Below are 13,889 nucleotides of genomic sequence, written 5' to 3' on the forward strand. Positions count from 1 at the left end.
GTTTTTGTTGCTGTTACGTGACGTAACGGTGTCTGGCTAAGGGAGAGATGTGGGCTGATGACGTCATCGTTTCAGAAAATATTATGGGCAGTCCCGATCCGATCCACGAAATCGGTATCATTCAGATACTGGCCCAGAATGCTGGATTGGAGATCGGAGGGGAGAAAAAAAATATGATCCGATACCTATACAACACAAACCATGGGAAAATCTAGCTTAAACCATCGCCAAAATGCTTGAATATTAGCATTTCCCTTGCTGCGACATCCAGTTCAGCGCACAGCCTGTCACGTGATAAAAGTAGTAGCCAGTGTCGGTCTGCCCTCGGTCTGCGATTTCTTCCAAGGGAAAGGATGTGCAATATCAATATTTTTGATCGTGGGCGAAAAATGCGTTTCAATGTGAAAAAAGTAGACACTAGCGTGCTCGCTTTCCCCTCATGTTTGCGCTGTCTGCAAATGATCATATTCATAACTGATGGACATCTATACCCAGGAAAAGACAACAGTAGTCCGGCGCCGAGATAAGGAAAAAAAAAAAAGCCCAAGATCAGGCCTGTGCATCACTTTAAGGTACTTTTATTACTTTTTTAGATTTTGATAACATTAAGTTAATAACGTGTTTTAATGTCGCATCTGCCTTAATCTGCTCTTAGAGTTTCAATGTTCTGTTTAATTAATTAAGTTCAAATATTCACCTAATCTTTCATTTTTGCCACCTTTTTGCGATAGAAATGCTAGCCTCTATAATTTCTTCAACAAAAACATGTGGACATCACAACCCTTACAAAAACTAATCATTGGTTTTATTGAAGTAAAATTTTCTTGTGTGTCATTTCTGAATGGTTGATACTATAAAATTAATCAGACAACTGTATTAGTAAAATCATAGGCATAGGCAACAGTTAAGGTACAATTGTAATTTGTAAATAATAATTGTTTTATTTGTACTTGTTAATTAAATTTTTTGAATGCTACTGCTAAATACTGTTGTACCTGCAAAACACTGTTTATTTTTATCAGTGTATTATGTGTATTTGTAATGTGTATCTTTTATCTATTTTTTTAATAACAAAGATAAAATAATGACAAAGATTTTTGTTTATAGGTGGCTAATTGAGCAAAGTGCTTCCATGTATTTTATTATTATTAGTGTGTCGTAGTGTGTAGTATTATTAGTATTATTATTAATCTGATAAAAATATCAGATTGATATCGAAATCGGCAAATAGCCGGAAGTTAAAAAGTGGTATCGGGACATCCCTAGAAAATATACGGATTCACCGTCCAGATGAAAACACAATGGCTGCGTTCTCAAATTTATCTACTCTGGGACCCGGTTTCAAAAAAAACCACCAGTTTCACTCTTCCAGTGTGGATGAAACGCTTATCCGATAAAAATTTTTTGCGTATTCACAGAAACGCGTCTCCGTGTGGACGGAGAACAAGGAAAAAAGAAAAATCTCGGAAACCCCTCAATTTGTTGTTTCCCTCTCAAAAGTGATTGGATTGTACAGGCGCCACTGATTGGGACAGCCTATCAGCAATCACATTCAGCTTTCCGCCAAAGACTTCATGATATTTGATTGAATTGAAGTAGATTACACACACACGCAGAGTTGTCACACATAGATTGTGTGTATGAGAATGGTGTTATTCAGCTGAAAGTGTTTTCTCCTGCCTTTGCCTGTATGTCAATGTGAGGGGAAGGGGCTTAATACTGTCACTCAAATGAGCTGAATATTTTTTTTCTTCTTTGTACGCTGACCTAAACACAGCTGATTAGCTGATTTTCTTTAATCATTATTATTTTCTCTTCTATGCTGCGTGTATAACACAGTCAGGTTCAGAGATGTGTCAGAACATTGCTATATTGCCTTCCTTGCTGGTTTAAGTTTATTGATTTGATTGATGAAAAAACAGAGAAACTCACATGTACACACAATTGTTAGCTGAATTTTCTTTTCTGATATTACACATTAATGTAAGCTGAGCATTTGCTTTTATGTTCTTGAGTATGCGGTGTGTTTAACACAGTCAGGTTCAAATGTGGGTGCAAAAAATCCATTAAAACTCTAGCAGAGGTTTGTCAGAGCATAGCCATTGTGCTATTGCCTTGTGGGCAAGTGAGAAATGTTAAATAAAGCAACACGGCAAAAAGATGAAAATGACTTGATTTTACTTTCAATTCCTTTTACATTCTCCAAGGTATTAACATTATCCATAACTCCATGTAGGACGTTTCTGTACATAAATGCAAGCACTGTGGCAGTAATGCTATATTTAGAAAATGTACACTTGTACTCTTGATACTCAGTACTTTTAAAAACAAGTACTTCAGTACTTTTACTTAAGTACACAACTGACTGTAGTACTTGTACTTGTACTTGAGTAAAATTTAGCAAGGGGTATCTGTACTTTTCCTTCAAGTTTTACTACTTAAATTTCCCAGCACCAATTTCTCAGTAACTCTTACAAACTAATAATGAGGAGCTATTATATAATCCGTGCTTGTCACTGTAAAACACGTCTTAAGATTTCACAGATTCAACCCATAAACACGAAAGCACTGAACGATCAGAGAAAGTTCAAGTCCATCAATGGGTCATCAAACCCTGTCATTACTGAAGCTGTTCTTAATAACGTGTGTCATCACGTGTGTAACTGCTGGTCATACACTGCTTTCCTAGTTTCTAATTCAACTGTTCACTACTTTATCTTTAACACTCGATTTTAAGGACAAACAGGTAACGTGACACAAATGTTAAGACGTAAGACAGTGAGAAAATCATTGGGATTTATAGTCAGATTGCAAACTGATTGAACTGATAGAAGCTGCTGATCCAGACTGAGGGACTTCACACAACAGGACAGGTCAGTTCAGTTCATTTATTAAGAAATAATTATGACAATATCTAATTTGGGGTGACAGTTAATGCTTACAAAACATACTGTAGTGTCAAAAAATAAAATAATAATAAAACATGCCTTTATTAATAAAAGTCTAGCAATGATAAATATTTATTTTGATAAATTACATTAAATTTACTGGACATATCAATGAATAAACTGTTCTAAAATGTTAATCTACAGTGCAATGTTTTGAATGGCAGACCGTTTTCCATGTTTTAATGAGTTTGAGGTGAAAATGAAAATCTATGACCTTTTGACTTAACTGACATGTAAAACTTCTACAAATGGACCTCAGTCATTACTGATGCTGGCAAAGGGTTCCACTCACCTTCAGGCTCCCTGACATTAAAAGAAGACTTCATTTGTCATATTTCACACGTTTTTCTTTTTGTTTTCTTCCCAACATTACAGAGGAATATTTAATAAAAGCTTCTCTGTGAGATGAAGGGTATCGTCCAGTGCTGGCTCTTATTATTTGGTACACAAATCTTTCTTTAAATTATTGAAGTCAAAACAAAGCAATTTAAATGATCGGATTTTGCTGAAAAAATTAAATTTTATAAACTATGTAGTTAAAATAAACTCATTCATTCATTTTTATAAACCCATTTATGAACAGGGAAATCACAGTTTGCATTCAACAATCACTTGAATCTGGCACTGACTGCTTTACAAAACAAATTCAACATTATTTGGATGCTTATTTGCTTTTAGCATATGTTTGTTTCTTATATTGATCTCATTAGATATCTTTTGGACATCTAATGTCCAAAATATATTAATTATATAATTATTTAATTTCACATGCACGCACACACTTTATTCAAGTTTATTTGTATAGCGCTTTTTACAATACAATCGTTACAAAGCAACTTTACAGAAAATTATGTTTCTACAATATTTTGTAGTAGCTAGTAATTTGTGCACGTTTGACAGGATTTTAGAAAAAATAAAATAAAATAATAATAATACAAGACGTAGTCAGCTAGACGATGAACTATCAATGTTATTAATTAATAGTTATTATATGATGCAGTCACACATGTAGCAATATTTGTTAGTTCTTATACATTTACTTAGCAACAGTAAGTAAATGTTAACCTTTCTGTGTTTTAAAAAAAAATCTATTTAATTAATTTAACTTATCATTATTATAAATGAAGCCCTGTTTTTGCTCTCACCTCGATCAGTGGATTTTAATCCGATGGTGGATCTGCCAGAGGAGCTGAAACGGCAATCAGACCAACGCCGGAGATCTCGAAAAAGGGGCAGACGAAGGGGAGTTCTACAGCGTCTCAGACGGAGGTCGAATAGGCCGCCTCTCCCTTCCATCATTCTTGGAAATGTTAGATCACTGAGAACTAAGATGGAAGAACTTCGTATTCATGCCAGATCATGCTTCGAAATACCGGGACTCGAGTGTAATGGCGTTTACAGAAACTTGGCTTCACAAGGACATTCCCAGTTCGCTTATGGAGATGGAAGGTTTCTCCTTGGTTCGAGCGGATAGAGGGGAGTCCTCGGAGAAAGTCAGAGGTGGAGGAGTCTGTGTGTACGTGAGTAACGGATGGTGCACACAATATACAGTGAAAGAATCCGGCTGTACTACTGACGCCGAATACCTCTGTCTAAATCTAAGACCTTTTTATCTCCCGAGGGAGTTTGGCAACGTGATATTGTGTGTAGTGTATATTCCTCCCAGTGGTAACGCCTCCAGAGCTGCCTTAAGTATATCGGACTGTATTCAAAAACAGCTACAGCGAACACCGGGAGCTCCAGTCCTTGTCTTGGTTGATTTTAATCATTGTAAACTTGAGCCGTTTTTACCAGGCTTTTTCCAATATGTTAAATCTGCGACCAGGAATGATAACGTTTTGGATAAATGCTATGGCAACATTAAGGATGCCTACAAGGCAAAACCTAGACCCCCTTTAACCACGTCTGACCATAATATAGTTCATTTAATACCGACATACAGAACTGCTTTAAAAAGGAGTAAACCTCTGGTCAAGACAGTGACTATATGGGAGGAAGGAAATGTAAATGCATTAAAAGGGTGTTTTATAAGTACGAACTGGTCAGTATTTCACGACACAGATCTGAACGTAGTTACGGAAACAACTACGGACTATATTCGCTTCTGTGTGGATTCAATACTACCCAAGAAGGAGATAATGGTGTTCCCTAATAACAAGCCTCACATAACAAAAGAAGTGAAAGCCTGCTCAATAGGAAAAAAGTAGCTTTTCTGAAAAAAGATCGGGTTGAGTTAAAAGTCGTCCAAAAATAACTGAATAAACTATTATGGGAAGCTAGGAAGCGAAAAAAGGACTACATTGAACAACAGAAAACTGTGGAACTCACTGAGAACGATCTCTAACATGGACTCTAAAAAACAACGTTTCATTCCAATTTTCATTTCAGAAGAATTAACTCCAGCTTGGTGTCCAATTTTCCAGCAATCCTTGGACAGTCATATGGTTCATTTTTTATGGAAAAAGACTATTATTACACCTGTTCCTAAAAAAACGGGTGCTGTTGACAATAATGATTTTAGACCAATTGCTATAACTTCTGTAATTATGGAATGTTTGGAGAGGTATGTGATGTCAAGACTGAAAAGTTGCGTAAATTCATTAGTAGATCCATTTCAATTTGCCTATATGGTGGGAAGAGGGACTGTTGATGCTGTTAATACTATCACTCATTTGACTCTTCGACATCTAGAAATTTCGAATGCTTATGCACGACTGCTCTTTGTAGATTTCAGCTCCGCTTTTAATACGCTTCAGCCGCAGTTACTCCTGGGTAAGCTTGTAAAAAGTAATGTCAACCCTTTTATCATTAAGTGGTTCTTTTCTTTTTTAACCAATCGTACTCAATATGTAAAAGTAAATAATACACTCTCTGATGTTAAATCTATTAGTATTGGTGCGCCTCAAGGTTGCGTATGCTCTCCTTTTTTGTTTACTCTTTATACAAATGACTGTCTTAGTATAAATAAGAATAATTATATTATCAAATACTCTGACGATACAGTGATATTGAGTCTCTTAGACAAAGATCATGATATATTAGCGTATCAGTCTGAAATTGAGAATTTTGTGCGGTGGTGTAATGTAAATCATCTTATCGTAAATGTATCAAAAACGAAGGAAATGATAATAGACCCAAAAAGATTAGGTGATTATAGCCCAGTAATCATCTATGATAACATCATTGAGCAGGTGGATACCTATAAGTATCTAGGTGTGGTCATTGATCGTTCATTTACTTGGAAAGCCCACATTGATTACATTTGTTCAAAATTTCAACAACGCTTATATTTTTTGAGACGACTTAGGTTGTTTGGTGTAAATCAGAGAATTATGCAATTATTCTATTACGCTGTCTTAGGTAGTCTTTTGAATTATGGGATGCAAACTTGGTATGGCAATCTTTCGGTCAAATTAAAATCACAGCTTGCTCGTCTTGTAAAAATTGCAATGAAAGTTACGGGTGTAAGAGAGTACTCATCACTTCAATCAATTTACGAATCATTGATTTTTAAAAATGCACAGACAATAGTGAGTGATTCAAGCCATGTTTTATTCCCAATGTATCAGCTTCTGCCATCAGGGAGACGGTATAGAGTCCCATTGTATAAGAGCAACCGTTACAAAAAGTCATTTATTCCTGTATCAATTAATATGTTAAATAGCAAGATGTAGTAATATAGTCATGTTGAAATGTCGTGTAAATTCATTATTAAATCCTTTTTTAATTTGCCTATTATGGAAAGAGGGACCGTAGTGTAAATTCATTATTGGATCCATTTTCAATTTGCCTATATTATGGAAAGAGGGACCGTAGTGTAAATTCATTATTGGATCCACTTATTTATAATTTTTTAATTTGCCTATATTATGGAAAGAGGAACCGTAGTGTAAATACATTATTGGATCCACTTATTTATAATTTTTTAATTTGCCTATATTATGGAAAGATTGGATCCATTTTCAATTTGCCTATATGGTGGGAAGAGGGACCGTAGTGTAAATTCATTATCGGATCCATTTTTTATTTTTATTGCCTATATGGTGGAAAGAGGTGACTGTTGATGCTGTTAATATTTTAGCTTTTTATTGGTTGTGTGTGTATATGTGTATGTATGTATATGTTGTGAATCAATGCAGCTTGAGTCCAAGACAAATTTCCTTAAAAAGGACAATAAAGTATACAAACAAACAAACAAGACGAGCCTATGTCCCCAAATTGTCAGATTTATTTCCAAAAAAAAAAAAAAAAAAAATCTGAATTTTTAATAACTAGGATCACATGTTTACAATATTGTATGAGTTTAGATGTATAACAGTCGTACGTGATAGAAATAAAAGAACACACAGAAAGCTTGATTATTGTGTCTTACCAAATTTTGACAAATACTTTTGACACTATGATACGTATACTTCTTTCCTAAAATGACGACCATAGTACAAATATATTCTTTTACCGCAGATTTCACGCAAACATTTTATTTTATGTTATTTTACAAAAAGCACAAGCACAGAACACACTTTCTTCTCTCATTCAGTCATGTTTCTTGCATGCATGCCAGTAAAAAAAACAAATCTCAACGTATTCTGTTTCTTGTGCTGCAACCCATGTGGAGGCCAGGCCGTGGTGGAAGCTGGATCTTCAGGCTGCGTATCCAGTGAGTATTGTGGTCATCACTGCGGTAGAAGACTGCAGTCCAAACAATAGGAAAGACTTTCAGATTCCCGTCAGCAGCTCTCTGCAGGATGAAGGAAACCACAATCCCAGCTGAGGCACCACAAAAGAATAATGCATTATTAGGAGAAAAAAATGCACATCTGATAAGATTTTGTATGTTTTTTAATGTGTTTAAGTTTACTTTAGTTATTAGGCTACTTTTTTCATTTTACTCTGACTTCTTTTTTTTTTTACTCTTACTTTACATTACATTAATTCATTTAGCTGAAGCTTTTAACCAAAGCAACTTACAATTGCTATATATGTCAGAGGTCACACGTCTCTGGAGCAAGTAGGGGTTAAGTGTCTTGCTCAGGGACACATTGGTGTCTCACAGTGGATTCTAACCTGGGTCTCTTACAGCAAAGGCATGTGTCTTATCCACTGCACCAACACTACCCCACTTTACTTTTAATGACATTAATGAAATGATTGTGTTTCCCAGATTATTTTAGAGAATCGTTCTTAAAGATATTGTTTAACTCCCTCACTAATCTGACCGAACCAACAGTAACGGATAACGTCCCTAAAGGGGAAAATGTGGTGTTTGTCTCTTATCGCAGGCTAATGCATCATTATACTTATGAATTGTTAAGTGCAGTTGAAGTCAGCTCTGGCTCTGAGAGGAATCACTAATGTGACGCTGAGCTGGTCTCAAAACCCTCTTCAATGTAAAAAGAGTGAGTCTGTTCCTAAACTCAACGATCTAGACTGAATCTACTGTGTAAAATCCTCAGTCATGAGGTTAATGATGAGGAACATATGAAGCTCTGTGATTCTAATTTCCAGATGCCTGCTGAAGCAAATTCTCTGGAGTTTCTCTGAGGAATAAGAGCCATGAGTTTCATTTTCATTAGTTTATATTCATAATACTAACTTCATTATAAAGTGCATGCATTGTTTAAACCCTCTGATCCATGAATTAATATGAAGGAAATGGAAAGTTAAAAAAAAAAAAAAAATAAATACAATAACCAAATAATTACATAAAAACCTTAAGCTTTTTTTCTTCCCAAAATTATCCATGTTGTTATAGCGGGAAAAATACAGTAGATACATAAAATAAAAATATATTTTATATAAATAATATATTTTGAAAGACACAAAATAGTAGCAATTATTTCAGTGGTACTTGATGCATCAACACTTTCATCAGCCAATTAGATTTTTGATGCTGTCATAAAGAAACTAATACTAACACAGGAGCATGGAGATATAGAATTTTTGGAAAGACCTGTCCATTGTAGAGGACATCATGCATCAGAGGGTTAAATAGCATTTAAACAATGTAAATGTAACATTATTTGGTGTGTTTTCATTATATATATTTCTGGCAGTAGTAAGATCTGTAGGACCTCAGTGAACAATCACACAAATAAACTGAACAATCGGCTACTTCTGCCAAAGGAATTAAAAGAGCCTATTTCCTCCCATCTGCGATCTGAACACCATTAATGATTAGCTAAAGGGGAACAATGCTCAGATTGTGTGGACCCGTCTCCTGACAACGAGAATTGCTAAAAACCTATACGTCAGCATTAAGAGAAGTGATAATGATTTTACACAACAGAGGACGTCTGTCCCGCTCATCAGAAAACTAATCATGAGCTAATCATGTGACGTCGATATTCTGAGTTGGTTTTATGTCAGCCGTGTTGTTTTCCACTTAAAAGAGTTGATGAAATTAACTCTTTTCACAAGATACAAGGACCCTGTGTATCAAGAAGCATCTCATGATCAGAATGTATGGAAACCCCTGCAATGCCACAGGAATTATTAATAATAAATGGACCTCAACCCAAAGGATCCACACAGCATGTCCCATAACTCTGCTTCCTGCTTGTTTGTGACTCTTTCTACAAACTGAACTTTTCAATAAACAATCTCAAAAGACAGTCATTGAAAAGTCTAAAGGGTTAATTACAGTATATTCAGAAATAACATGCTATGCCTTATGTTTGTTTTCATATGCTGATTGGAACTTATGGATTGGAACTGATTGGAACTTATCTTGATGCATTTCGCATTTTATCTCTGTGCCTTAGTGCAATCATTATATTAGTTGGTAAGGTCAGTAATGTGTGTGTGGGAAAGATGTGTTGTGTTCGGTGTTGAATAAAAGCACACATTATTTGTTTAAACTTGAGGTGAACGAAATGTCCAAATTCTGTATTGTGTGCATATTGTGACATTTTATAAGGTATTAACCAAAGTTCCACAATGGAGTTCATCTCACATGACATGGTTAAATGACAGATGGTTAAATGATCACAGACATTTTAATGAAGTGTAGTATTGTTAAAATGAAATCTTTGAAATGGCAAGTGAAAACAGATTGAAACATTATCATTTCAAAATTAAGCAAATCAGTCAAGTGCATTAAACTGCACTTAATTATAATTATACATTTTATATTATTATTCTTGGTCCAAATAATCTTAGAATCTTAGAATCCTTACATGGAGAGGAGAGAGAGAGAGAGAGAGAGAGAGAGAGAGAGAGAGAGAGAGAGAGAGAGAGAGAGAGATCATTTAACCATTATCATGTAATATTTATTTGGTTTACTGTGGGTCACATAATTTTTATTAGTATGCTCTCATGCACAAGCATTTAATAAAATGATCATGAAAGTATTTTATTTTTATTTAAATCATCTCTATCCATGTGATTCTTGCTGTGAGGAACAGATCCAAATTCAAACCGCATTCATTGGCAATATGTATCTCCTTCCTCTGTAGCTATAGTAACATTTTAAAAATTTGCCGTTAAATATTTTTACAACAAGTTTTACGGCAGCGATATCAAACGCTCATTGGCTCTCGTCGGTTTCGTCATAGATTGCGACATGCCGTGTTTCCGGTGATGCGTGTTTTGAATGAGAAACGCGTGCCTTGAGGGAGTGGATCGGGATAGTATTTTCAGCGTTTAACAACTTAAATTATGCCCTGCTCCTCACACTACTATTATATTCTGCCAGAGAGGACTGCAACTGAAATGCATCGTCATTTGGACTACTGTGGTACTGCTATTTGAAACAGCTGCAATAAATTATGTGTCTATCTGTTATGTTTCTCTTATAGGCGGTATACTTTATACACTCTTTACTCTTTATTTGTTGATTTGTTCTTTATAAAAATAAATAGAAAAACCAATGCAATATGTTTTTTTTTTATTGCACAGTTACATGATGTGTGGGATTTAAGTCTGATTTTCTATTCAGTTTAATGTACTTTATTGGCATAGTTTGTGTGTACAGTCCCAGACAGCAGTGTGGTCCCAGATCTGGCCCACATGTGGCCCACATGGATTTCACGCAGGCCAGATGTGGGCCGGATTTGGGCCAACACTATGTTGCTGTCTGGTTTACCAAAGCATGTCACTGAATAATTGCGATCGTAGTTATATACAAGGCGATAATATGAAATGTTAAAATTCTGTATTCCAAGACAGAAATATAGTGTTTACCCAGATCTGGCCCACATCCGGCCTGAGTGAAATCGATGCGGGCCGGATCTGGGCCGAAATTGCTTTGTGCCTGGGTTGGGTCTGGGCTATATAAAGCTGAGGTTTGGCTCAGATTTGGGGATTCTGGTTTACTTAAGGCTGAGAATTGGTACCAATAATAAAACCTCTTTTGGCCAAGTTCAGGGCCAGTTAAGGGTGATTCACTGGCTGAGATTCGGGTCGGATATAGCCCTTAGTCTTTAATCCAGTTCTGGGCCACTTCAGGGCCATCATTCTTTGCGGTACTTGGGCCGAGGGAAAAGTGATTGTGTGGCCCGGATCTGGACCAGAAGACATTTGTTATGTGGGCAACTTACTCCTGGGACTTCAATTAAATTAACTGTGTGTGTGTGTGTGTGTGTGTGTGTGTGTTCATTAGGTTTTAGATCCATGTAATAAAGTAGCTCAGTAAATTATTGTTTCATTTATAAAGAAGTATTGTCTTGAGTGGTGTATTTATATATATTATTATTATTATTATTAAAGATATTTTTATGTTCATTGTACAAACCGTTGATGAAGTATAAACTAATTAAATTTGGATCAGTTCAATTAAAGCAATTCAAAGCTTTAGATTTGATTCTTCTTTAAAGCAAAGAGCTAAAATTTCCTTACAATCTTCACTCTTGTTTTTGCTTCATATACCACTTGGATCAGCATTTGTCATTTACTTCATAAATGGCACATGATTTCGTCTCAACTATAACTTTCTGTTATCTGTTCAATGTTTAAAGTGTAGTATAGAGTGAAAGAGTCTTGTATTAAAGTATTTTTAATGATCAACACAGTAACATTCATATATTATGTGTCAGGGTTAAAACAAGGCGACTCAGACAATCATGTAGCTTAAAGCTTTAATGAAAATTGTATAACAAAAAAAAAAAAAAACTGATACACAATCCCAGTAAAATAAATATATTGTCAGTAGTTATCAGTAAATGAGAGTAATTTCAATTGTCCTTCAGATAAACTGCTATGAAATGAGCATTTGTTCCTTTATGACATGAAAATATAATACACATACTGTATGTACACTGATACATTCAGCTACTGTAAGAACTTAAGCATATACAGAATGTTTCAAACACATTTTATGAAGCATGTAAAACAAAATATGAATATGTCATCAGCCGGAACAATTACAGAAATCAATGAATTATAAAAAGAAACAATAAATAAAGATCTGCTTGAAAGATTCAGTCTGTGGTTCCAGATTAACGTTTATCAGCACAAGTCCTGTAAATCAAACATGCATATTGTGATAATCATACTCTCCAGCAGGTTCTAAAGTGGAAGTGAGATTAATCATGGTTTATTAGTAGTAACTGCACCATAATGCAGTTATTATAGATTAATGTACCTACCTTATTGTTTTTTTCTCCTGATGTGTTGTGTCCCGGTAGGGGAGTCTCGTCCAGGACAGTTTAACGTCACTCAACCCCAGAGCGGACTGCAGCTAAAACACACCGACAGCTATTAAAGCAGGTTTCATCTAGTGTGACCAAACTGACCTCATCATGTGACACACAGCGGCCACAACAGCACTTTCTATATATATATATATATATATATATATATATATATATATATATATATATATACCTTTTTTTCTTTTTTTTTATATTCCTGAACGTGTTAACTATATCATGATCAAATATGTGTAAGTAAATGCATTTTGCACCTATATAGATTATGTTAGATGAGCTAAACGGTTGGGCAATGGGCAAAGTAGGCTAATACAATAGTGTAATCTAATAACTATGCATAAAAAACATCTTTTTACATGAATATCAGATAATACCAAATGCAGATTTGAATTTAGCGGCTGGTGATGCCCCCCAACCCTCTATTAATGCCAACCACAGGACAAACTGTGCATTGAACACAAAATACTTCGGTGTAATACAATTCCATATGATTGTTGTGATCATTTAGGAGGAGCAGAGTGGGGGCAAGCTTGTTGATATGTGGGCCCTGTCCTACAACACACAAAACCGGCTCTGCTGAAAAGTGGAACGGAGTATTTGTCTTTTGATATTTATCTTGATGATTTTGTCCATTTCAATTCTTCGATCTGTTGCACGTTTTCTTACCTGATTTAGAAGTGTGTTGTTTACTGCAGCTGTATCATCACTGGAGGTTCATTTCATCCTCAGAAAAACTTTTTTCCTATGAGCTGGAAAAATGCAAAACATCAAACACAGAAATAAACCAAGGTTTATCCAAAATTTTTTTTTTTTTTTTTTTTTACTATTATTATTAATTCCATGCTTTCATGCATTTCATGAATCAGTGCAGATTCTCTTGGGCGGCAGTGGCTCAGTGGTTCATGTAGGTTGTCTACAAACCGGAAGGTTGGTGGTTCAATCCCCGGCACCACCTGACCGAGTGTCGAGGTGTCCTTGAGCAAGACACCTAACCCCAGCTGCTCCCGACGAGCTGGACGGCACCTTGTATGGCTGACACCGCAGTCGGTGTGTGAATGAATGGGTGAATGTGAGGCATATTGTAAAGCGCTTTGGATGGCCATGTGGTCTGTTGAAAGTGCTATATAAATGCAGTCAATTTACCATTTACTTGTGGTACAGCGATCATGTGAATGAAATTTTTTTGGGCAAAAAATATCCATCGTCAGTCTCAGCTCATTCACATATAAGTCAATTTAAAACCAATCAGCTTTCTGCTGGTCAACACGGCAAATTTTTTGCTAACTTTTATTAT

This window comes from Carassius carassius, chromosome 2 (assembly GCF_963082965.1).
Source record: "Carassius carassius chromosome 2, fCarCar2.1, whole genome shotgun sequence".
In the NCBI taxonomy this organism is placed as follows: domain Eukaryota; kingdom Metazoa; phylum Chordata; class Actinopteri; order Cypriniformes; family Cyprinidae; genus Carassius; species Carassius carassius.